Here is a 27,425-nt window from a genome sequence, read left to right on the forward strand (position 1 = left end):
CCCAAAACAGTTGGGTATACCTCCTGTCTCAGATCCGAAAGCAATAAGGGATTGTTTCTAGAGTCGGGTCCTTTCTCGAGGAAAAGTTTCTCTCGAAAGAATTGAGTGGGAGGATGGTGGAGACTTGATGAGGTTATTGAACCGTCTCTTCAACTAGTGTGTGGCACGGCACAGGAGTTGTTCCTGTGGCACCTACACCAATTGAAGTGGAAGCTTATGATAGTGATTATGAAACTTCAGATCAAGTCACTACCAAACCTCGTGGGATGACAAGGATGCGTACTACTTCAGAGTGGTACATAATCCTGTCTTGGAAGTCATGTTGCTAGACAACAATGAACCTACGAGCTATGGAGAAGCGATGGTGGGCCTGGATTCCAAAATGGCTCGAGGCCATATAATCCGAGAGAGGATCCATATATGAAAACAAAGTATAGACTTTGGGAGAACTACATGATGGTCGTAAGGCTGTTAGGTACATATGGATTTTAAAAGGAAGACGGACAATGATGGTAGGTATCACCATTAAGAAAGCTCGACTTGTCGTTAAGATGTTTTCCGACAAGTTCAAGGAGTTGACTGCGATGAGACTTTCTCACTCGTAGCGATGCTAAGAGTCTGTTGGAATTATATTAGCAATTACTCCATTATTTGTGAAATCTTGCAGATAGGATGCCAAAACCATTGTTTCCTCGACGATTTTTGAGGAAAGGCTGTATGTGATACAAACCGGAAGGTTTTGTCAATTCTGAAAGATGCTAATAAGTATGCAAAGCTCCAGAAATCCTTCTAAGGACTGGAGTAAGCATCTCGGAGTTGGAATGTATGCTTTGATAAGATGATCAAAGTTTTGGGTGTATACAAAGTTTATGAGAAACTTGTATTTCCAAAGAAGTGAGTGGGAGCACTATAGAATTTCTGATAAATATATGTTGACATATTGTTGATCAGAAATGACGTAGAATTTCTGGAAAGCATATAGGGTTATTTGGAAAGTATTTTTCAATGGAAAGCCTGGATTAAGCTACTTGAACATTGAGCATCAAGATCTATAAGGATAGATCAAAATGCTTAATGGTACTTTCAAATGAGCACATACCTTGACATGATCTTGAAGGTGTTCAAGATGGATCAGTCAAAGAAGGAGTTCTTGCCTGAGTTGTAAGGTATGAAGTTAAGACTTAAAGCTCGACCACGGCAGAATAGAGAGAAAGGACGAAGGTCGTCCCCTATGCTTAAGACATAGGCTCTATAGTATGCTATGCTGTGTACCGCACCTGAAATGTGCCTTGCCATGAGTCAGTCAAGGGGTACAAGAGTGATCTAAGAATGGATCACAGGACAGCGGTCAAAGTTATCCTTAGTAACTAGTGGACTAAGGAATTTTCTCGATTATGGAGGTGGTAAAAGAGTTCGTCGTAAAGGGTTACGCCGATGCAAACTTTGACACTAATCCAGATTATTCTGAGTAGTAAACTGGATTCGTATAGTAGAACAGTTATTTGGAATAGCTCCAAATGTAGCGTAGTAGTTGCATCTACAAGATGACATAAGAAATTTGCGAAGTACATACGGATCTGAAAGATTCAGACCCGTTGACTATAACATCTCTCACAAGCATAACATGATCAAACCCAGAACTCATCGAGTGTTAATCACATGGTAATGTGAACTAGATTATTGACTCTAGTAAACTCTTTGGGTGTTAGTCACATGGGGATGTGACCTTGAGTGTTAATCACATATCGATGTGAACTGGATTATTGACTCTAGTGCAAGTGGGAGACTGTTGGAAATATACCCTAGAGGCAATAATAAATTAGTTATTATTATATTTCCTTGTTCATGATAATCGTTCATTATCCATGCTAGAATTGTATTGATAGGAAACTCAGATACATGTGTGGATACATAGACAACACCATGTCCCTAGTAAGCCTCTAGTTGACTAGCTCGTTGATCAATAGATGGTTACGGTTTCCTGACCATGGACATTGAATGTCATTGATAATGGGATCACATCATTAGGAGAATGATGTGATGGACAAAGACCCAATCCTAAGCCTAGCACAAGATCATGTAGTTCGTATGCTAAAGCTTTTCTAATGTCAAGTATCATTTCCTTAGACCATGAGATTGTGCAACTCCCGGATACCGTAGGAGTGCTTTGGGTGTGCCAAACGTCACAACGTAACTGGGTGGCTATAAAGGTACACTACATGTATCTCCGAAAGTGTCTGTTGGGTTGGCACGAATCGAGACTGGGATTTGTCACTCCGTGTAAACGAAGAGGTATCTCTGGGCCCACTCGGTAGGACATCATCATAATGTGCACAATGTGATCAAGGAGTTGATCACGGGATGATGTGTTACGGAACGAGTAAATAGACTTGCCAGTAACGAGATTGAACAAGGTATCGGGATACCGACGATCGAATCTCGGGCAAGTGTCGTACCGATAGACAAAGGGAATTGTATACGGGATTGATTAAGTCCTTGACATCGTGGTTCATCTGATGAGATCATCGTGGAACATGTGGGAGCCAACATGGGTATCCAGATCCCGCTGTTGGTTATTGACCGGAGAGTCATCTCGGTCATGTCTGCATGTCTCCCAAACCCGTAGGGTCTACACACTTAAGGTTCGGTGACGCTAGGGTTATAGAGATATTAGTATGCGGTAACCCGAAAGTTGTTCGGAGTCCTGGATGAGATCCCGGACGTCACGAGGAATTCCGGAATGGTCCGGAGGTAAAGAATTATATATAGGAAGTGCTATTTCGGCCATCGGGACAAGTTTCGGGGTCACCGGTATTGTACCGGGACCACCGGAAGGGTCCCGGGGGTCCACCGGGTGGGGCCACCTGCCTCGGGGGGTCACATGGGCTGTAGGGGGTGCGCCTTGGCCTATATGGGCCAAGGGCACCAGCCCCAAGAGGCCCATGCGCCAAGAGAAGAGGGAAAGGAAGAGTCCTAAAGGGGGAAGGCACCTCCAAGGTGCCTTGGGGAGGAGGGACTCCTCCCCTGGCCGCACCCTTCCTTGGAGGAAGGGCCAAGGCTGCACCTCCCCCCTCTCTCTTGTCCCTATATATAGTGGGGGGAAGGGAGGGCAGCCCAACCTAAGCCCTGGAGCCTCCCTCTTCCTCCCATGACACATCTCCCTCCTCCCGCAGCGCTTGGCGAAGCCCTGTTGGAATCCCGCTACTTCCACCACCACGCCGTCATGCTGCTGGATCTCCATCAACCTCTCCTCCCCCTTGCTGGATCAAGAAGGAGGAGACGTCGCTGCTCCGTACGTGTGTTGAACGCGGAGGTGCCGTCCGTTCGGCGCTAGGATCATCGGTGATTTGGATCACGACGAGTACGACTCCATCAACCCCGTTCTCTTGAACGCTTCCGCGCGCGATCTACAAGGGTATGTTGATCCACTCCTCCCTCGTTGCTAGATGACTCCATAGATAGATCTTGGTGACACGTAGGAAAATTTTGAATTTATGCTACGTTACCCAACATTATCCTTGACTTCAATGAATAACCGTATTGCAATAAACATGATCCAATCATATTATGCTTTACGCAAACACCAAATCACATTTATTCAGGTCCAACACCAATCCCGAAGGTATAGGGAGTGTGCGATGATGATCATATCAATCTTGGAACCACTTCCAACACACATCGTCACTTCAACCTTAACTAGTCTCTGTTCATTCTGCAACTCCCGTTTCGAGTTACTAATCTTAGCAACTGAACTAGTACCAAATACTGAGGGGTTGCTATAAACACTAGTAAAGTACACATCATAACATGTATATCAAATATACCTTTGTTCACTTTGCCATCCTTCTTATCCGCTAAATACTTGGGGCAGTTCTGCTTCTAGTGATCAGTCCCTTTGCAGTAGAAACACTTAATCTCATGCTTAGGTCTAAACTTTGGTTTCTTCACTTGAGCAGCAACTTGTTTGCCATTTTTCTTGAAGTTACCCTTCTACCCTTTGCCCTTTTCTTGAAACTAGTGGTCTTGTCAACCATCAACACTTGATGTTTTTCTTGATTTCTACCTTCGTCGATTTCAGCATCACGAAGAGCTTGGGAATCATTTCCGTTATAACTTTCATAAAATAGTTCATCATGAAGTTCTAGTAACTTTGTGATAGTGACTAGAGAACTATGTCAATCACTATCTTATTTGGAAGATTAACTCCCACTTGATTCAAGTGATTGTAGTACTCACACATTATGAGCACATGCTCACTAGCTGAGCTATTCTCCTCCATCTTGTAGGCAAAGTACTGTCAGAGGTCTCATACCTCTCGACATGGGCATGAGTATGAAATACCAATTTCAACTCTTAGAACATCTTATATGTTCTGTGGCGTTCAAAATGTTTTTAAGTCCTGGTTCTAAGCCGTAAAGCATGGTGCACTAAACTATTAAGTAGTCATCATACCGAGCTTTGTCAAACGTTGATAACGTGTGCATCTGATCCTGCAATAGGTCTGTCACCTAGCGGTGCATCAAGGACATAATTCTTTTGTGCAGCAATGAGGATACTCCTTAGATCACGGATCCAATCTGCATCATTGCTAATAACAACTTTCAACTTTATTTTCTCTAGGAACGTATCAAAAATAAATGGGGAGCTACATCGCAAGCTATTGATCTACAACATAGATATGCAAATACTATCAGGACTAAGTTCATGATAAATAAAAGTTCAACTTAATCATATTACTTAAGAACTCCCACTTAGATAGACATCCCTCTAGTCATCTAAATGATCATTTGATCCAAATCAACTAAACCATGTCCGATCGTCACGTGAGATGGAGTAGTTTTCATTGGTGAACATCACTATGTTGATCATATCTACTGTATGATTCACGCTCGACCTTTCGGTCTCAGTGTTCCGAGGCCATATCTGCATATGCTAGGCTCGTCAAGTTTAACCCGAGTATTTCTGCGTGTGCAAAGCTGGCTTGCACCTGTTGTATGTGAACATAGAGCTTATCACACCCGATCACCACGTGGTGTCTCGGCACGACGAACTTTGGCAACGGTGCATACTCAGGGAGAACACTTGTACCATGAAATTTAGTGAGAGATCATCTTATAAAGCTACCGTCAATCAAGCAGAATAAGATGCATAAAGGATAAACATCACATGCAATCAATATAAGTGATATGATATGGCCATCATCATCATGTGCATGTGATCTCCATCTCCAAAGCACCGTCATGATCACCATCGTCACCGGCTTGACACCTTGATCTCCATCGAATCATCGTTGTCTTCACGCCAACTATTGCCTCCATGACTATCGTTGCCGCTTAGTGATAAAGTAAAGCAATTACATGGCGATTGAATTTCATACAATAAAGCGACAACCATATGGCTCCTACCAGTTGCCGATAACTGTGTTACAAAACATGATCATCACATACAATACAATTTAGCATCATGTCTTACCATATCACATCACAACATGCCCTGCAAAAACAAGTTAGACGTCCTCTACTTTGTTGTTGCAAGTTTTACGTTGCTGATATGGGCTAAGCAAGAACCATTCTTACCTACGCATCAAAACCACAACGATATTTCGTCAAGTTAGTGATGTTTTAACCCTCAACAAGGACCGGGCGTAGTCACACTCGGTTCAACTAAAGTTGGAGAAACTGACACCCGCCAGCCACCTATGTGCAAAGCACGTCGGTAGAACCAGTCTCGCGTAAGCGTACGCGTAATGTCGGTCCGGGCTGCTTCATCCAACAATACCGCCGAACCAAAGTATGACATGCTGGTAAGCAGTATGACTTGTATCGCCCACAACTCACTTGTGTTCTACTCGTGCATATAACATCTACGCATAAACCTGGCTCGGATGCCACTGTTGGGGAACGTAGTAATTTCAAAATTTTCCTACGCACACACAAGATCATGGTGATGCATAGCAACGAGAGGGGAGAGTGTTGTCCACATACCCTCGTATACCGTAAGCGGAAGCGTTATGAGAACGCGGTTGATGTAGTCGTACGTCTTCACGATCCGATCGATCCAAGTACCGAATGTACGGCACCTCTGAGTTCAACACATGTTCAGCTCGGTGACGTCCCATGAACTCCGATCCAGCAGAGCTTTGAGGGAGAGTTCCATTAGCGCGATGGTGTGATGCCGGTGATGATGATGCTACTGACGCAGGGCTTCACCTAAGCACCGCTACGATATGACTGAGGTGGATTATGGTGGAGGGGGGCACCGCACACGGCTAAAAGATCAACTGATCAACTTGTGTGTCTCCATGGGGTGCCCCCTTCCCCCATATATAAAGGAGTGGAGGAGGGAGAGGGCTGGCCCTCTACTATGGCGCGCCCTCGGGAGTCCTACTCCCACCGGGAGTAGGATTCCCCCATCCATGTAGTAGGAGTAGGAGGGAAGGAAAGGGAAAAGAGAAGAGAAGGAAGGAGGGGGCGTTGCCCCTCCCCCTAGTACAATTCGGACTAGGCCTTAGGGGGCATGCAGCCTCCCCTCTCTCTTTCCCATAAAGCCCAATAAGGCCCAGATACTTCCCGGAGAATTCCCATAACTCTCCGGTACTCCGAAAAATACCCGAATCACTCGGAACCTTTCCGATGTCCGAATATAGTCGTCCAATATATTGATCCTTATGTCTCGACCATTTCGAGACTCCTCGTCATGTCCCTAATCTCATCTGGGACTCTGAACTACCTTCGGTATATCAAAACACATAAACTCATAATACCGATCGTCACCGAACGTTAAGCATGCGGACCCTACGGGTTCGAGAACTATGTAGACATGACTAAGACTTGTCTTCGGTCAATAACCAATAGCGGAACCTGGATGCTCATATTGGCTCCTACATATTCTACGAAGATCTTTATCGGTCAAGACGCATAGAAACATACGTTGTTCCCTTTGTCATCGGTATGTTACTTGCCCGAGATTCGATCGTTGGTATCTCAATACCTAGTTCAATCTCGTTACCGGCAAGTCTCTTTACTCATTCCATAATACATATCCCGCAACTAACTCATTAGTTGCATTGCTTGCAAGGCTTAAAGTGATGTGCATTACCGAGAGGGCCCAGAGATACCTCTCCGACAATCGGAGTGACAAATTCTAATCTCGATCTATGCCAACTCAACAAATACCATCGGCGACACCTGTAGAGCACCTTTGTAATCACCCAGTTACATTGTGACGTTTGGTAGCACACAAAGTGTTCCTCCGGTATTCGTAAGTTGCATAATATCATAGTCCTAGGAACATGTATAAGTCATGAAGAAAGCAATAGCAATATACTAAACGATCGAATGCTAAGCTAACGGAATGGGTCAAGTCAATCACATCATTCTCTAATGATGTGATCTCGTTAATCAAATGAGAACTCATGTCTATGGCTAGGAAACTTAACCATCTTTGATTCAACGAGCTAGTCAAGTAGAGGCATACTAGTGACACTCTGTTTGTCTATGTATTCACACATGTACTAAGTTTTTGTTTAATACAATTCTAGCATGAATAATAAACATTTATCATGATATAAGGAAATATAAATAACAACTTTATTATTGCCTCTAGGGCATATTTCCTTCAGAAATGGAGTAATGCAATTAGAACGATGACATGATGTAGACAAGATCTATCTATGTAGAGATAGACCCCATCGTTTTATCCTTAGTAGCAACGATACATATGTGTTGGTTCCCTTTCTATCACTGGGATCAAGCACCGTAAGATCGAACCCACTACAAAGCACCTCTTCTCATTGCAAGATAAATAGATCAGGTTAGCCAAACAAAACCCAAATATCAGAGAAGAAATACGAGGCTATAAGCAATCATGCATAAAAGAGATCAAAGAAACTCAAATACTTTCATGGATATAAAAAGATATATCTGATCATAAACTTAAAGTTCATCGATCCCAACAAACACACCACAAAAAGAGTTACATCATATGGATCTCCAAGAGACCATTGTATTGAGAATTCAGCAAGAGAGAGGAAGCCATATAAATACTAACTACGGACCCAAAGGTGTACAAAGAACTACTCACGCATCATCAAAGAGGCGCCAATGGAGGTGGTGAACCCCATCCGAGATGGTGTCTAGATTGGATCTGGTGGTTGTGGACTCTGCGGTGGTTGGAATTGATTTTCGTTGACTCCCCTAGGGTTTCTGGAATATTGGGGTATTTATAGAGCAAAGAGGTGGTCTGGGGGGCACCCGAGGTGGGCACAACCGACCAGGGCGTGCCTGGGCCTCCTGGCGCACCCTGGTGGGTTGTGCTCTCCTCGAAGCACCCCGAGGCGCAGCCAGGGCCCATTAGGTGTCTTCTGGACCAAAAAATCTCTGTAAAGTTTTGTTGCGTTTGGACTCCGTTTGGTATTGATTTCCTGCGATGTTAAAAACATACCGAAAACAGCAACTAGTACTTGGCACTATGTCCATAGGTTAGTACCAAAAAATGATATAAAATGATTATAAAACATCCAAGATTGATAATATAACAGCATGAAACAATCAAAAATTATAGATACATTGGAGACATATCAAAGCGCAAGGTAGCCACGGGAGCTACACCGACCACATACCTAACCAAGAGGTAATACATTTGAGTTTATAGTTGGGTCATCAATGTAGCCACCGTGAGTACTCGTGGTCTTATTGAGACTTACAGAAGAAGTGTACCGCCACCGCTGTTCTAAGACGTCAAGGAGGCGCCAAGGGGTAATCCTGAACTGAGATCCTCGGTGCGGGTCGGGGTCAATGTAAAGACTTCTGCCATAGACCAGCCTCCAAAGGATCTTAGGGATGTCTCAGTTACCAATTCCGAAGTAGAAAGTGTGATGAATCACTGACTGTGGAAGGAGTCCTTGCGTCATATCACATTTTCCAACCAGGAATTCAATGCATTTAGTTCGGTAGAAGCATACCTCAGAGCAGCCCAAACCGGTCTTGAGGAAGTTGCCAACCTCCTGTCCACCAACATGCAGGTACGAGATTGGTTTTTCGAACCAAACATAAGTCATAACCCGGTAGCCCTGAGCGTTAATTCGGGCGGGACGATAAAGTTAAGGATCTGAGAGTATATATATCTGTGATGTTGTGTAGGCCTCGAGGGGACAAAACAAAAAACTGTCTGAGGACCTTGAGCTAAACCGAACACAGTTGGCTGCTGCAAAAGCCAAACTGGAGGAGGTTAAAAAGTTCACCAAGGAAGCGCATGGTGAGGAAAAAGCTTTAATATGCATGAATCATCTAGGGTACCTTGTTTAACACAGGCTTCCCTTGTAGCAGCCGAGTCCATAAGTCAAGTAAAAAAGGACCTGGATGCGTCCAAAGAATCTCAAAGGTCTGCCGAATCACAGCATGAAGCAGGCCGCCGAGTACTGGCATGAAGCCATGAGGAAAAGAACAAGCTCAAGGCGAAAAACCAGCAACAGGACAAAGAAATTAGGAGTTTGAAAACTCAATTGGCACAAGCCCTTGAGGAGAACCGGATATTAAAAGGTGGCATGTTCGGTAAGTGACATCTCAGCTTTTGATTGCGTAGAATATGAGTATTGCATGAGTGTAAAAGACATGCCATTCCTTATGTTAGGTCTCCTCACCGGGAGTCCCGAGGAAGAGATGAAATCATTTGGAGGGAGCCTACTAAAGGAACTGTCCATTGTGCACGAGCGAGCTTGGAAAGCTCCGAAGAGCCTGGCCAAGGCATTAATTATGGCCGACCAAGACGCGTCCAGAAGGGATAGCCGAACTGGCAAATCCATTTAAGGGTGCTCGGCACCGCTTTGAGCTATGGAAGATATCAGCTTGTCTAGAAGGAGCCTAGGAGGCCTGGGAAATGGTGAAGACCTATTTTACTAAACTCGAGCTAGAGCATATGGCCCGTGTTGGACCGGCAAGGCCGGATGGGCAACAAATACCTCTCCGGTTGGTGTATGACCAAGTGATGCCCACTACTCGGTTCTCCCAGGAGGACTATGCCCTAGATAGTATAATAGATAATATGGACAAGGAGCAGGGTGTTTGATTCTATGTATCTATATACTTTACATCAAGGATTCTTTATCCGTACTGTAAAGCTGTCTTGACCGGCCATCAGCTTCTGCCTCCCCAGCCAGTGGCCAGGGAGTGTTCCGTACTATGTGACCTGAGGGAACAGGAAATCACTTCAGGTAACCAGGCAATCTGGCCATTTGGTGTGAACAAACAAAGTGTGTGCGCTGTGCGGAGAGTTATGTTATATTACTTTTTAATGTAAGAAACATCTTTCGAAGAAAATAGTTCCTCCATGGGTTCCTTTCTTCGGGTTGTCATGTTGACCATAGACGTTTTTAGCCAGATACCTGCAGTATGTGGGTATTGGCTATTTCGGGAAAAGAACCCCGGTGTTTTGGTGGTGAACACCAAATTATTTTCACTTCCTTCATGGCCGACCAATTGTTTTCTTAAGAATGCTAGCTTTCGGCTTCTCCTGTCTAAGGTATGTACACGGCTGGCTCGGTCGTAACAATCACAGAGGTGCTCCCTTTACCGCCTAGCCGAACAATCAGGAATGTAGGGGGTAAGCATAGGAGCGAGGCAACCCAGCTTGGCAAAAAACTTAAGTCAAATTGATGCATATAATGGCTTTAAAGATGATATGGAAGGGTGCAAACACGACAGAGGCAAATAGGTGCACGAAAAGTATATTGATTGGCTTCTTTAAAGGAGCCCCCGGGTAGATCCGGGTATTTCATTTGAAGATGAAATGCTCCTCCTGCTAACACTTCATTGATTATGAAGGGACCCTCCCATTTGGGCGAGAGCTTATTCTTCTACTTCTTATGGAGACGGAGGACGTGTTCGCCTACTGTAACGCCCTCGATGCGGCTATGTCTCCCACGTGTCGAAGCACGACTTAGAGGCATAACCGCATTGAAAGCAATGTCGCAAGTGAGGTAATCTTCACACAACCCATGAAATACATAAGGGAAAGAGATACATAGTTGGCTTACAATCGCCACTTCACATAAATACATGAATAAAGCATTACATCATCCAAATACACTCAAGGTCCGACTATGGAACCAAAATAAAAGAAGACTACCCCAAATGCTACACAGATCCCCGATCGTCACAACTGGGCTCCACTACTGATCAACTGAAACGAAACCACACAATGAACGAGATCTTCATTGAGCTCCCCCTTGAGCTCGGTTGCGTCACCTGTACGGTCTCATCGGCACCTGCAAGCTGGTTTTGGAAGTATCTGTGAGTCACGGGGACTCAGCAATCTCGCACCCTCGCGATCAAGACTATTTAAGCTTATAGGAAGGGTAAAAGGCATGATGTGGAGCTGCAGCAAGCGACTAGCATATATGGTAGCTAACATACGCAAATGAGAGCGAGAAGAGAAGGCAAAGCACGTTCGAGAAACTATGAGCAAGAAGTGATCCTAGAACAACCTACATCAAGCACAACTCCAACACCGTGTTCAATTCCCGGACTCCGCCGGAAAGATACCATCACGGCTACACACGCGGTCGATGCATTTTAATTAAGATAAGTTTTAGGTTCTCTACAACCGGACATTAACAAATTCCCATCTGCCCATAACCGCGGGCACGGCTTTCGGAAGTTCAATCCCTGCAGGGGTGTCCCAACTTAGCCCATCACAAGCTCTCACGGTCAACGAAGGATATTCCTTCTCCCAAGACAATCCGATCAGACTCGGCATCCCGGTTACAAGACATCCTTGACAATGGTAAAACAAGTCCAGCAAAGCCGCCTGAATGTGCCGACAAATCCCGATAGGAGCTGCACATATCTCGTTCTCAGGGCACACTCAGATGAGACATCCTACGAGTAAAACCGACCCTCAAGTTGCCCCGAGGTGGCCCCGCAGTCTACTCGGTTCGGACCAACACTCAGAGGAGCACTGGCCCGGGGGGTTAAAATAAGATGACCCTCAGGAGCACAACTCCCAAGGGAAAAGTAGGTGGTGGTGAGACAAATGGTGAAACCAAGGTTGGGCCTTGCTGGAGGAGTTTTATTCAAAGCGAACTGTCAAGGGGTTCCCATTATAACCCAACCGTGTAAGGAACGCAAAATCCGGGAACATAATACCGATATGACGGAAACTAGGGCGGCAAGAGTGGAACAAAACACCAGGCATAAGGTCGAGCCTTCCACCCTTTACCAAGTATATAGATGCATTAGTTAAATAAGAGATATTGTGATATCCCAACAAAATATCCATGTTCCAACATGGAACAAACTCCAATCTTCACCTGCAACTAACAACGCTATAAGAGGGGCTGAGCAAAGCGGTAACATAGCCAAACAACGGTTTGCTAGGACAAGGTGGGTTAGAGGCTTGGCTTAACAATATGGGAGGCATGCTAAGCAAGTGGTAGGTATCGCAGCATAGGCATAGCAAAAGAGCGAGCATCTAGCAAGCAAAGATAGAAGTGATTTCGAGGGTATGGTCATCTTGCCTGCAAAGTTCTCAGAGTTGACTTGATCCTCGTAAGCATACTCAACGCGCTCCTCGATCACGTACTCGTCTCCCGGCTCTACCCAAGCAAGAACAACAAGCAAAGGGAGACACAATCAACCACGTGCAATGCTCAAGCAACATGATGCAAAACATGGTACGATGTGCGGGATGCGGTATGCGGTGCATATGCATGATTTGGAAAGGAATGATTGAACCTGGCCTCAACTTGGAAAACCAAGAGTTCCACTGGAAAGAGGAGTTGATTTCGGTTGAAATCGATATAAAGATCACCGGAATCGGATGCACGGTTTGGAAATGGCAAGCAAAACAAATATGGCACCGGTCTGCGACTAACAACAAGTGGCCATCTAAATGCATCAAGATAAATAAGCTACTGCACTCAAACATAACAACAAAATACATGGCAGGGATCCACTCAAGAATCTTGACAAAAGATGAACATTGAGCTACGGCTAATTCACTCATTAACAGGTTCAAACAAGCATGGCAAAAGTGCAAACGATAACAGGTTACAGACTTAATGAAATTAACCACAAGTCAGGAATTTATCATCAGGAAGCAATGTTTAGAGCACGATAACTACATGCTACAGGAACATATCATGGCAAAGAAAGGCATGGCATGAAGCTACTCAAAGAATACAACAAAAGTCCCTTACTGACCATAAGCCAAAAGGGATCAGAAAATACAATTGCAAGCATGTGGACATAGCAAAAACAGATTCAGACTTAGTGAAAAACTAGAACATGGCAAAACAGATATCAAGTAGGCATGTTTACGAGCTCGATGCACTCACCACGAGGCATTTCATGATAATCCAAGAATACACCCAGCAAGTAGACATGGCATAGAAGCTAGAAATGGCAAGAACAACAACATAGCATGCATGGATCAACAACAACAAGCTCGGCAAAATTGCTAAACATGTTAACAATCTGCCAGGAACATTTTATAGCAAACATAGAGCTTGATTGACTCAAGCTAGGGTGCCCCATAATTTCAAACAAAGACATGGATGGATAGAGCACCACAATATCTACAAAACATTCTTACTGATCATACTCAAAAGAGGCACGGATCACTAGGAAACAACATGAACACATGGCATAAAAATAAGGACAGGGCAGAGACTTAGAATATTTACTGATCATGCTCAAAAGAGGCATGGATCACTAGGAAACAACATGAACACATGGCATAAAAATAAGGACAGGGCAGAGACTTAGAATATTTCTAAGTCCCTGAAATTAGCAACATTGAGTAAGCTACTTTGATGCTTGTGCTAGTCACCACGGAGATCACAAAAATACATGGCATACACCCCTGTAAAGATGGCATGGCATACTTCAAAACACATGTAGAGCTCAGGATCATAGCATGCACACATTAATCATGGCAAAAATGACAAATGAGCAAATGTTGTTATGGATCTGAAACTAACATCACATAGCCCTCTTCTAACAGCATTTCGGGCATCAAGATGAGCTCAAATGAAAATGATGCAATGAGGTGAAATGAATTACTCGTCGAGACGAACATTTTTATATGCTACACTGAAAGCAGAAGTGCTCCCTAGGTGGTTTTGATAATTGATGACAACATATCTCTTGTTGGACTAACATTTATATCTAGCATGTTTCAGATAAGTTCAACAATGGAGTGGCATGGACTAAAGGTTGTGGGAACTCCTGCAAGATGCTAAGGACAAAGGATTGGCTAAAGCTTCAAGCTGAAGACTCTTCATTTTATATTTTAGTGATCCAAGATCACATTGAGTCCATAGGAAAAGCCAATACTATCAAGGAGGGATGAGGTGTTGCTTAATGAGCCTCTTGCTTCATGTGCTTAATGATATGCTCCAAAATCCTCAGCTACTTTCCCACTTCCACATATGACCTAAACCCAAAGCCAAACTCGGACCTACCGATTATTCCTATCCGGCGCCACCAAGTTTCACTTGTCATAAGCCACTGCCAAACCCTAGCAATTCGGTTCTACCGATAGGGATCTCGGTCTCACCGAGATGGGATTGCAAACTCTCTGTTTCCCTTTCGTAACTTTTCGGTCTCACCGAAAAAGCGAATCAGTCCCACTGAGATTGCAATGAAAATTCAGTGTTTCCTTTTTGTAACTTTTCGGTCTCACCGAAAGAGCAAATCGGTCCCACCGAGTTTGCCTGACCAACTCTCTGGTTAGCTAAATCGGTCTCACCGAGTTTGTGTAATCAGTCTCACAGAGATTACGTTATGCCCAAACCCTAACCATATCGGTCCTACCGAGTTGCATGTCAGTCCCACCGAAAATCTCTAACGGTCACTAGGTTTACCTTTTCGGTCCGACCGAGTTTGTTGATTCGGTCCCACCGAGATTGGAAAACTGTGTGTAACGGTTGGATTTTGTGTGGAGGCTATATATACCCCTCCACCTCCTCTTCATTCATGGAGAGAGCCATCAGACTAAGCCTACACTTCCAGCATCCTATTTCTGAGAGAGAACCACCTACTCATGTGTTGAGACCAAGATATTCCATTCCTACCATATGAATCTTGATCTCTAGCCTTCCCCAAGTTGCTTTCCACTCAAATCTTCTTTCCACCAGATCCAAATCCTATGAGAGAGAGTTGAGTGTTGGGGAGACTATCATTTGAAGCACAAGAGCAAGGAGTTCATTACCTACACACCATTTGTTACTTCTTGGAGAGTGGTGTCTCCTAGATTGGCTAGGTGTCACTTGGGAGCCTCCGACAAGATTGTGGAGTTGAACCAAGGAGTTTGTAAGGGCAAGGAGATCGCCTACTTCATGAAGATCTACCGCTAGTGAGGCAAGTCCTTCGTGGGCGATGGCCATGGTGGGATAGACAAGGTTGCTACTTTGTGGACCCTTTGTGGGTGGTTGCTTCTTCGTGGACCCTTCGTGGGTGGAGCCCTCCATGGACTCGCGCAACCGTTACCCTTTGTGGGTGGAGCCCTCCATGGACTCGCGCAACCGTTACCCTTCGTGGGTTGAAGTCTCCATCAATGTGGATGTAGGATAGCACCACCTATCCGAACCACGGGAAAAACATCCGTGTCTCCAATTGCGTTTGAATTCTCCAAACCCTTCCCCTTACATTCTTGCAAGTTGCATGCTTTACATTCCGCTGCTCATATACTCTTTGCATGCTTGCTTGATATGTATTGTGTTTGTTGAAATTGTGCCTAAAACTCCACTCAAACCAAAGAGGCCTAAAAATTGCAACTTTAGCACTAAGTGTCTAATCACCCCCCCCCTCTAGACACATCTACTTCTAGATCCTACATACACGCACGAATCGGAGCAACTGTGATGGAGTTATGACATGATGGAAAATGCAAAATAATACTCGGATCTGGGGACTTAGAGATATTTCGGCCTTCGGAGGAAGTCAACGGGGCGGAGGCGAGCGGGACGGAGCGGTCCAGGCGCGGTGGGAGGTGTTTGGTTCGGAGAGCTGGTGGATCTCATCCACCCAGCTACCCGGATCGGATCTGACCGGAGCTCCGGCGAGGGCGGTGATTCCGACAAGGGCCGGCGACGGGCTCCGGCGAGCGGGACGGACAGGCGGCGCGGGGCACCGTGGAGGCGGCGCGCGGCGCGTGGAGGCGGTGGCCGGAGGAGCTGCGGCAACGATGGCGGAGGAGTCCGGCGAGCGGCGTTACCGGCCGGCGAGAAGACGGCAGCGGCGAACGGAGAAGCAAGGCGCGGGCTCGCGGCGGCATCTCCCGGGCAGCGGCGCATGATCCGCGGCGGGTGCGGAGGAGAGAGATGGAGGAGGCGCGCTGAGGTGGCGGCGCCCGGTTGGCTGTGGCGGCGGGGGAGGGTGACATGGTAGGCTCTCATTGGCCGAAGTGAGGTGGTGGTGGCAGCGGACATGTCCAGCGGCGCTGGACGAAATGTATGGCGGTGCGCGGAGGAGGAGGTTAGGGTTCATCTGCGCGAAAATTCCGGGAGGAACACATATTTATAGGTAGAGGGAGCTAGGAGGCTCCAAATTGAGCACGGTTTGCAGCCACGCGATCGTGATCGAACGACCTAGGTGTTAGAAGGGGTTTAGGTGGATTTTGGGCCACTTTGGAGGGGTGTTGGGCGGCAACACACACGAGGCCTTTTCGGTCCCTCGGTTAACTGTTGGAGTATCAAACGAAGTTCAAATGGCACGAAACTTGACAGGCGGTCTACCGGTAGTAAACCAAGGCCGCATGACAAGTCTCGGTCCAATCTGAGAATGTTTAACACCTGCACATGAAAAGAGGTAGAAAGGGACACCGGATGACATAAGAGCGCCGGATTGCAAAACGGACAACGGGGAAAATGCTCGGATGCATGAGACGAACATGTATGCAAATGAAATGCACATGATGACATGATATGACATGCATGACACGCAAGAAAAAGACAAGGCAACACAGCGAATAACTAGAGGACACCTGGCACATCGGTCTCGGGGCGTTTCAACACTCCACCACTATGAGAGGATCTCGTCCCGAGATCTAGAATGGCATCGGAGGGACAACGGAAGAGAAAGAGGAGAGGTAAAACTAAGTTGCTTCTTTGACAAACAATTGAAACCAAAGAACCTTGAGACGTTGAACAATTTGAAAGGAAGAATACAACGAAGATGAACAAAGTTGAAAATACTCCGTTGGAAAAGAGGAAAACAAGGAACATCACGAGAACCCTGTAGGTTGTAAGACATGAGAAAAGGGTTGCAATGGACAAGAAGTACATCCAAACACTCCGGTAGAAGCGAGATGAAAGACTTGATAAGATGAAAAGAACTTGAGCAAAGGGCACAACACTCCGGTTATATGGATAAGCAAAATAACGAACACGATCCTGACAAAACAAGAAGATGGGTTGCAGAGAGCAACATCACAATGCCTCCGGAAGGAAGAAATAGAAGATAGATCATTGGAATGAAAAAATGGATAAGAAAATGCCAGCTTCTGCCGCAATTGAGCTTGGAAAGCACCCTTCCAAGAAGGTTATCACGGAGTTGTTGGAAAACCACAACGAAAAGAATAAGTTTGTAGTGGGCTTATGGAAAAACATCTCAAAATCAAGAGGTGAAATTCTGCCACTAACGGAAACGATAGATTGGATTGATATCAATAAGGAGATGAGAAGCTTATATCACCGGAAGGATAAATGAAGAAATTGGGTCATATATAAGCACCATAAATAGCAACAATCCTTAGGGAAGACTTTAGGTGAAATATAACCCAAGATAACTCCAATGACGAGATTGATGGATTTAAAATATCTCATTCTTAACAACATGTGAATCATGAAACATGAACTCAAATTATCAAGAATGACATAATACCACCTCCAATGATTCGATAGAAAGAATTGCACTCCGGATTGCAAGATGAAAAAAAATGCTTGAGCTCCTTAAAAGGATCTCAAAGAAAACTTCGAGAAGGAATTAAATCCTTTATGAACCATCATGTAGAGCCTTCGTGAGAACTCCGGTAATAGAAGGATGATCAAAAAGAAGTGAAGGATGAAAAGAATAAGATTGAAACCTTGCAATGATTAGATGGAGCTTTGAAATGATATAATTGAAATAACTTGGAGCTCCGTAAAAGAAAGATTAACCAAAGAGATCAAGAATTTATTCGTCATGAGCAAACTCCGAAGGAAGGAATTGATCACTTGGATGAAACAAGAATAAGACTTACATAATGTGTATCCTTCACCAATTAAATTTGATGACAAACAATGGATTTGGCATACTACTTATTCTCGTAGAAAGGATTAAGATAGATATAGCGTCAACTTGGGAAGGTCTTCAATGAACCGCTAGTAGGATTGGAACAACGAATGAATTGATATGATAAAGAAGGAAGAGAACTCTTGAATGAACCACCGTATGAATTGAAAATGAAATTAGAAAAGGCACAAATCACCGGGAAGAATTAACGAATGAACGAAGATGCTTGAGGGAATTTAGATCCCTGAGAACGAAGAGATCACGAGCTAAATAGAGAATATTTGAACGATGCACCGGTAAGATTTGGAGAACGATAGCTGAAAGCTGAGAATGAATAAACCTGAATTGATGGCCTCCGGAGAATCAAACTGAAAAGACTCCTGAATTGCTCCGAAAGGATAAAAAGAATTGTCACAATCGAAAATACTTATGAGAGGATGGCGTGACGCTAGAACCGTGAATCTTGAAGCGAATGGAATAAGATATGGAGGAAAAAATCTTCTCCGGTCTTCAAATGTAGAGAAAGATAACAAGAAACCACCATTGAGAATTGTTGAGGCACTCCGGAATGAAGGATGGAAAGGTTGAGCCAACGATGAAAAAAATATGACCGATCTTAGAGAAAGGCATTTGACTGATGATAATTCATTCTTACGTCAAACTTTGAAATTTTTGAGAATAGCTCCGGTAAAAGAATTAGAAGAGTCAGGTATGATCCTGGGAAAAGACCTGTGGGTTAGGGCCCACTCAAAAGAAACACCGTTGAAGTGATTTAAAAGAGAGATTGCGCCGATAGAATTAAATGACTTGACTGAGATAACATCCTCGAAAAGGCTTGAACGAATGCAAAGCTCAATCCCTGCAGGGGTGTCCCAACTTAGCCCATCACAAGCTCTCACGGTCAACGAAGGATATTCCTTCTCCCAAGACAATCCGATCAGACTCGGCATCCCGGTTACAAGACATCCTCGACAATGGTAAAACAAGTCCAGCAAAGCCACCTGAATGTGCCGACAAATCCCGATAGGAGCTGCACATATCTCGTTCTCAGGGCACACTCAGATGAGACATCCTACGAGTAAAACCAACCCTCAAGTTGCCCCGAGGTGGCCCCACGGTCTACTCGGTTCGGACCAACACTCAGAGGAGCACTGGCCCGGGGGGGTTAAAATAAGATGACCCTCGGGAGCGCGACTCCCAAGAGAAAAGTAGGCGGTGGTGAGACAAATGGTAAAACCAAGGTTGGGCCTTGCTGGATGAGTTTTATTCAAAGCGAACTATCAAGGGGTTCCCATTATAACCCAACCGTGTAAGGAACACAAAATCCGGGAACATAATACCGATATGACGAAAACTAGGGCGGCAAGAGTGGAACAAAACACCAGGCATAAGGCCGAGCCTTCCACCCTTTACCAAGTATATAGATGCATTAGTTAAATAAGAGATATTGTGATATCCCAACAAAATATCCATGTTCCAACATGGAACAAACTCCAATCTTCACCTGCAACTAACAACGCTATAAGAGGGGCTGAGCAAACCTGTAACATAGCCAAACAACGGTTTGCTAGGACAAGGTGGGTTAGAGGCTTGGCTTAACAATATGGGAGGCATGATAAGCAAGTGGTAGGTATCGCAGCATAGGCATAGCAAAAGAACGAGCATCTAGCAAGAAAAGATAGAAGTGATTTCGAGGGTATGGTCATCTTGCCTGCAAAGTTCTCAGAGTTGACTTGATTCTCGTAAGCATACTCAACGGGCTCCTCGATCATGTACTCGTCTCCTGGCTCTACCCAAGAAAGAACAACAAGCAAAGGGAGACACAATCAACCACGTGCAATGCTCAAGCAACATGATGCAAAACATGGTACGATGTGCGGGATGCGGTATGCGGTGCATATGCATGATTTGGAAAGGAATGATTGAACCTGGCCTCAACTTGGAAAACCAATAGTGCCACTGGAAAGAGGAGTTGATTTTGGTTGAAATCGATATAAAGATCACCGGAATCGGATGCACGGTTTGGAAATGGCAAGCAAAACAAACATGGCACCGGTCTGCGACTAACAGCAAGTGGTCATCTAACTGCATCAAGATAAATAAGCTACTGCACTCAAACATAACAAAAAAATACATGGCAGGGATCCACTCAAGAATCTTGACAAAATATGAACACTGAGCTACGGCTAATTCACTAATTAACAGGTTCAAACAAGCATGGCAAAAGTGCAAACGGTAACAGGTTACAGACTTGGTGAAATTAACCACAAGTCAGGAATTTATCATCAGGAAGCAATGTTTAGAGCACGATAACTACATGCTACAGGAACATATCATGGCAAAGCAAGATATGGCATGAATCTACTCAAAGCATACAACAAAAGTCCCTTACTGACCATAAGCCAAAAGGGATCAGAAAATACAATTGCAAGCATGTGGACATAGCAAAAACAGATTCAGACTTGGTGAAAAACTGGAACATGGCAAAACAAATATGAAGTAGGCATGTTTACGAGCTCGATGCACTCACCACGAGGCATTTCATGATAATCCAAGCATACACCCAGCAAGTAGACATGGCATAGAAGCTAGACATGGCAAGAACAATAACATAGCATGCATGGATCAACAACAACAAGCTCGGCAAAATTGCTAAACATGTTAACAATCTGCCGGGAACATTTTATAGCAAAAGTAGAGCTCGATTGACTCAAGCTAGGGTGCCCCATAATTGCAAAAAAAGACATGGATGGATAGAGCACCACAATATCTACAAAACATCCTTACTGGTGATGCTCAAAAGAGGCATGGATCACTAGGAAACAACATGAACACATGGCATAAAAATAAGGACAGGGCGGAGACTTGGAATATTTCTAAGTCCCTGAAATCAGCAACATTGAGTAAGCTACTTTGCATGCTTGTGCTAGTCACCACGAAGATCACAAAAATACATGGCATACACCCCTGTAAAGATGGCATGGCATACTTCAAAACACATGTAGAGCTCATGATCATAGCATGCACACATTAATCATGGCAAAATGACAAATGAGCAAATGCTGTTACGGATCTGAAACTAACATCACATAGCCCTCTTCTAACAAAATTTCAGGCATTAATATGAGCTCAAATGAAAATGATGCAATGAGGTGAAATGAAGTACTCGTCGAGACGAACATTTTGATATGCTACACGCACGAATCGGAGCAACGGTGACGGAGTTATGACATGATGAAAAATGCAAAATAATACTGGGATCTAGGGACCTAGAGATATTTTGATCTTCGGAGGAAGTCAACGGGACTGAGGCGAGCGGGACGGAGCGGTCCACGCGCGGTGGGAGGTGTTGGTTCGGAGAGCTGGTGGATCTCATCCACCCAGCTACCCGGGTCGGATCTGACCGGAGCTCCGGCAAGGGCGGCGATTCCGGCGAGGGCCGGCGACGGGCTCCGGCGAGCGGGACGGATAGGCGGCACGGGGTGTCGTGGAGGCGGCGGGCGGCGCTACGACGGCGACGAGGTGGCGGGGAGAAGCTCCGACGGTCCGCCGGGCGGCGCGTGGAGGTGGTGGCTGGAGGAGCTACGGCGACGATGGCGGAGTCCGGCGAGCGGCGGTACCAGCCGGCGAGAAGACGGCGGTGGCGAACGGAGAAGCAAGGCGCGGGCTCGCGGTGGCATCTCACGGGTGGCGGCGCTCGATCCGGGCCGGGCGGGCCCCGCCTGAGCTCTGCGGGCCGGTGGCGGGCGCGGGAGGAGAGAGAGGGAGGAGGTGCGCTGAGGTGGCGGCACCCGATTGGCTGCGGCGACGGGGGAGGGTGACATGGCAGGCTCTCATTGGACGAAGTGAGGTGGCGGTTGCAGCGGACATGTCCGGCGGCGCGGGACGAAATGTCCGGCGGCGCGCGGAGGAGGAGGTTAGGGTTCATCTGCGCGAATTTAGCACATATTTATAGGTAGAGGGAGCTAGGAGGCTCCAAATTGAGCACGGTTTGCGGCCACGCGATCATGATCGAACGGCCTAGGTGTTAGAAGGGGTTTAGGTGGATTTGGGGCCACTTTGGAGGGGTGTTGGGCTGCAACACACATGAGGCCTTTTCGGTCCCTCGGTTAACCGTTGGAGTATCAAACGAAGTTCAAATGGCACGAAACTTGATAGTCGGTCTACCGGTAGTAAACCAAGGCCGCATGACAAGTCTCGGTCCAATCCGAGAAGGTTTAACACCCGCACACGAAAAGAGGTAGAAAGAGACACCGGATGACATAGGAGCGCCGGATTGCAAAACGGACAATGGGGAAAATGCTCGGATGCATGAGACGAACATGTATGCAAATGAAATGCACATGATGACATGATATGACATGCATGACACGCAAGCAAAAGACAAGGCAACACAGCGAATAACTGGAGGACACCTGGCACATCGGTCTCGGGGCATTACACCTACGTTGTATGACTTTGCCCTAACTTCCCTGCTCTGGTAGCACCAGGCCTGTTGTTGATAAATCATAGAGCGGGCCCGATCTATCTCGCGCTCTCCTTCCAAGGCGTCTAAGTCGTCCTGCCGATCTAACTCGGCTTCCTTTTCTTTGTACATGCGCACTCTAGGTGCGTCATGAATGAGGTCGCAGGGGAGGACTGCTTCTGCATCGTACACCATGAAGAAAGGTGTGTATCTCGTTGACCGGTTAGGGGTCGTGCGCAGTCCCCATAATACAGAGTCAAGCTCATCCACCCAGTGGCAATTTGATTCTTTCAGGGAACAGACCAGACGAGGCTTTATGCCACTCATAATTACTCCATTGGCCCATCCGACCTGTCCGTTGGTCTATGGGTGATATACCGAAGCATAATCGAGTTTGATTCCCATGTTAGCGCGCCAGTCTTTTACCTCTTGGGCTATAAAATTCTATCCATTGTCCGTTATTATGATGTGATGCCCATGTTGAGCAATTGATAGAAAAGCACATAGTTATGACGATTTCCATGGAAATGATCATGTATATATGCATCATGTCCGAGACAAGTAGACCAACTCTTGCCTGCATCTACTACTATTACTCCACACATCGACCGCTATCCAACATGCATCTAGTGTATTAAGTTAACAAGAATGGAGTAACACCTTAAGCAAGATGACATGATGTATAGGGATAGATCCAATCAATATGAACAAACCCCATCTTTTTATCCTTAATGGCAAAAATACAAATATGTGTCATGTCCCCTTCTGTCACTGGGATTGAGCACCGTAAGATTGAACCCATTACAAAGCACCTCTCCCATTGCAAGAAAAATCAATCTAGTTGGCCAACCCAAATCAATAGGTTGGAGAGAAATACAAAGCTATGTAAATCATGCATAAAAGAGTTCAGAGAAGACTCAAATAATATTCATAAATAATCTAATCATAAAACCACAATTCATCGGATCGTAAAAGAGGATTACATCGAATAGATCTCCAAGAAAATCGAGGAGAACATTGTATTGAAGATCAACGAGAGAGAAGAAGTCATCTAGCTACTAGCTATGGCCCCGTAGGTCTGTGGCAAACTACTCACACATCATGTAGAAGCCCTCCGTGATCGAATCCCCCTCCGGCAGAGTACCGGAAAAGGTTCCCAGATGGGATCTCACGAAGACGGAAACTTGCGACCGCGGAAAAGTATTTTTGGTGTGCCCTCTGGTCTACGGGGAATATTTGGGTATTTATAGAATAAGAATTAGGGTTGGAAGTGTCACCGGGGCCCCACAAGCCTGGAGGGCACACCCCCTGAGGTTGTGGCCACCTCGTGACTCTTCTGGCCTCCTCCCGAAGCTTCTAGGGTGTCTTGTGGTCCAAGAAAAATTGTCAATAAGTTTCGTTCCATTTGGACTCCGTTTGATATTGATTTTCTATAGAGACAAAAACAAGGGAAAAACAACAAATGACAGTGGGCACTAGGTTAATAGGTTAGTCACCAAAATGATATAAAATAGCATAATAATACATATAAAACATCCAAGATGGATAATATAATAGCATGGGGCAATAAAAATTATAGATACGTTGGAGACGTATCATGGAGCAGCAAATGTCGAAGGCATGCATGTCCGTGCGGGTGATGAACCTGGTACTGAGTCCCGGATCATGCTTATTGTCACTTCTCATACGACATCAGGCAATTCACCGGATGGAATGCTTAGCCGGCGAGATATGACAGACAAACAGGTTGAGGCGGACACGGATTCTTCTGTCAAAAGATGTGGTGCTCAGCTCGTTAATTTGGCTTACCAGAGGTGCAAGAAATTCAGGCTACCATCTCCGCCCTGTCCAGCTTCACTTGTTGTGCCGTCGGAGGCAATATTAATTTGTCTGTGAAGAAAATTGTTGCCCAAGAGCTTGGTATTTGTGTGGCTGGAAAGGGCACCGTTGAGCTCATTCCACCCCCACTAATAGGAAGCAGGATCCATGCAGGCGAAATGTCTTTCAATTTGTAACTCTTCTATTTTTTTAGTTTTATTTTTTGTCATTTTCATATGGTTACTGTAGTGGAAAGTGCATGGTAGGTTCATGTGTTGTTGTATGGTAATTTCAATAGTACACCCTTGATAACTTGCTCCTCCATCGTTTTCCAATTTCTTTAGTTTCTAAATTTTGCTCCAATCACCTTTAATATGTGTTGGTGGCATTGGTATTCTATCCATGGTGTGTTTACTTCTCACAATAAACATAATGAAGTTTTCTAAGAAAGAATAAATTACTCACATTGGAATTACACTTTAAGATGGAAGAAATAATGAAAAAGAAATACACACAATTTAAGCAGAAATTATGCTTTTTCAGTAGGAAAGAATAAGCATTTAGTAGTGGAATTTTTACAAAAAAGAAGTTTTCCTAAGAAGGAATTAATTAGTCGCATTGGTATTACCCTTCAAGCAAAAAACTAAATCAAAATCAAAATAGTGAGGTTTTTTAAGGAAGAATGAATTAGTGGAATCGGTATTACCCTTTAAGAAGGAAGAAAAGGAAAAAACTAAAACAAAGAATGACAATTTTTGCATACAATTTGCAGAGAAATTGCACTTGTCGGAATAAGCATATAATAGTGAAGTTTCGAAAAAAGGAGTTTCCTAAGAAAGAATGGATTAGTTGCATTGATACGTCTCCGTCGTATCTACTTTTACAAACACTTTTGCCCTTGTTTTGGACTCTAACTTGCATGATTTGAATGGAACTAACCCGGACTGATGCTGTTTTCAGCAGAATTGCTATGGTGTTATTTTTGTGCAGAAATAGAAGTTCTCGGAATGACCTGAAAATCAACAGGGCATTATTATGGAACATATAATGAAGATTTGAAGGAAGATCCACGTCAGGGGGTGTCCCACCTGTCCACGAGGGTGGGGGCGTGCCTGCCCCCCTGGGCGCGCCCCCTGCCTCGTGGGCCTCCTGACGCTCCACCGACCTTAACCTGGACTCCATATATTCACTTTCGGGGAGAAAAAACCAAAGGAGAAGGATTCATCGCGTTTTACGATACGGAGCCGCCGCCAAGCCCTAAACTCTCTCGGGAGGGCTGATCTGGAGTCCGTTCGGGGCTCCGAAGAGGGGAATCTATCACCATCATCATAATCAACCTTCCTCCATCACCAATTTTATGATGCTCGCCGCCATGTGTGAGTAATTTCATCGTAGGCTTGCTGGACGGTGATGGGTTGGATGAGATTTATCATGTAATCGAGTTAGTTTTGTTAGGGTTTGATCCCTAGTATCCACTATGTTCTAAGATTGATGTTGCTATGACTTTGCTATGCTTAATGCTTGTCACTAGGGCCCGAGTGCCATGATTTCAGATCTGAACCTATTATGTTGTCATGAATATATGTGAGTTCTTGATCCTATCTTGCAAGTCTATAGTCACCTACTATGCGTTATGATCCGGCAACCCCGAAATGACAATAATCGGGACCACTCCCGATGGTGACCATAGTTTGAGGAGTTCATGTATTCACCATGTGTTAATGCTTTGGTTCAGTACTCTATTAAAAGGAGGCCTTAATATCCCTTAGTTTCCGCTAGGACCCCGCTGTCACGGGAGGGTAGGACAAAATATGTCATGCAAGTTCTTTTCCATAAGCAGGTATGACTATATTCGGAATACATGCCTACATTACATTGATGAACTGGAGCTAGTTCTGTGTCACCCTAGGTTATGATTGTTACATGATCGATCGCATCCGGCATAATTCTCTATCACCGATCCAATGCCAACGAGATTTCCATATATTGTTCTTCGCTTATTTACTTTTCTGTTGCTATTGTTATCATCACTACAAAATACCAAAAATATTACTTTTGCTACCGTTACCTTTTACCACCGTTACCACTACTATCATATTAGTTTGCTACTAAACACTTTGCTGCAGATATTAAGTTTCAGGTGTGGTTGAGTTGACAACTCAGCTACTAATACTTGAGAATATTCTTTGGTTCCCCTTGTGTCGAATCAATAAATTTGGGTTGAATACTCTACCCTCAAAAACTGTTGTGATCCCCTATACTTGTGGGTTATCAAGACTATTTTATGGCACCGTTGCCGGGGATCATAGCTCTATTATTTGAGTCACTTGGGATTTATATCTACTGGTCACTATGAAGAACTTGAAAGACGCGAAATCAAAAATTTATCCCTCAACTACGATGGGAGGTAAGGAACTGCCATCTAGCTCTGCGCTTGATTCACCTTCTGTTTTGAGTAAGCTTGCGACACCTAAACCTACTTCTGCTATTAATTCTGATATGTCGCATATTATTGATGATGCCACTTCTGCTATGCATGATACTTATGATGAAACTACTTCTATGCTTGATACTATTGTGCCACTTGGTGAATTTCTTGATGAACAAATTGCTAGGGCTAGAGAGAATGAAATTATTGAAACTGATAATATTGATGAAAGTGATGATGAAGGCTCTCCAAATAAATATGAATTGCATGTTGTGCCTGAGGGCTATGTTATGGACGAAGAAACTAAAAGAGACTTTCTTGCATGCAATGATAGAAGTGATCTTAAGAAATTATTAGCTAAGCTCAAACAAAAAACTCTGAATGCTAGAATGAAATATGATCATGCTTATGCTACTTCACCTATCTTTGTTACCAATAAGGA

This window comes from Triticum dicoccoides, chromosome 5A (assembly GCF_002162155.2).
Source record: "Triticum dicoccoides isolate Atlit2015 ecotype Zavitan chromosome 5A, WEW_v2.0, whole genome shotgun sequence".
NCBI classification, from domain to species: domain Eukaryota; kingdom Viridiplantae; phylum Streptophyta; class Magnoliopsida; order Poales; family Poaceae; genus Triticum; species Triticum dicoccoides.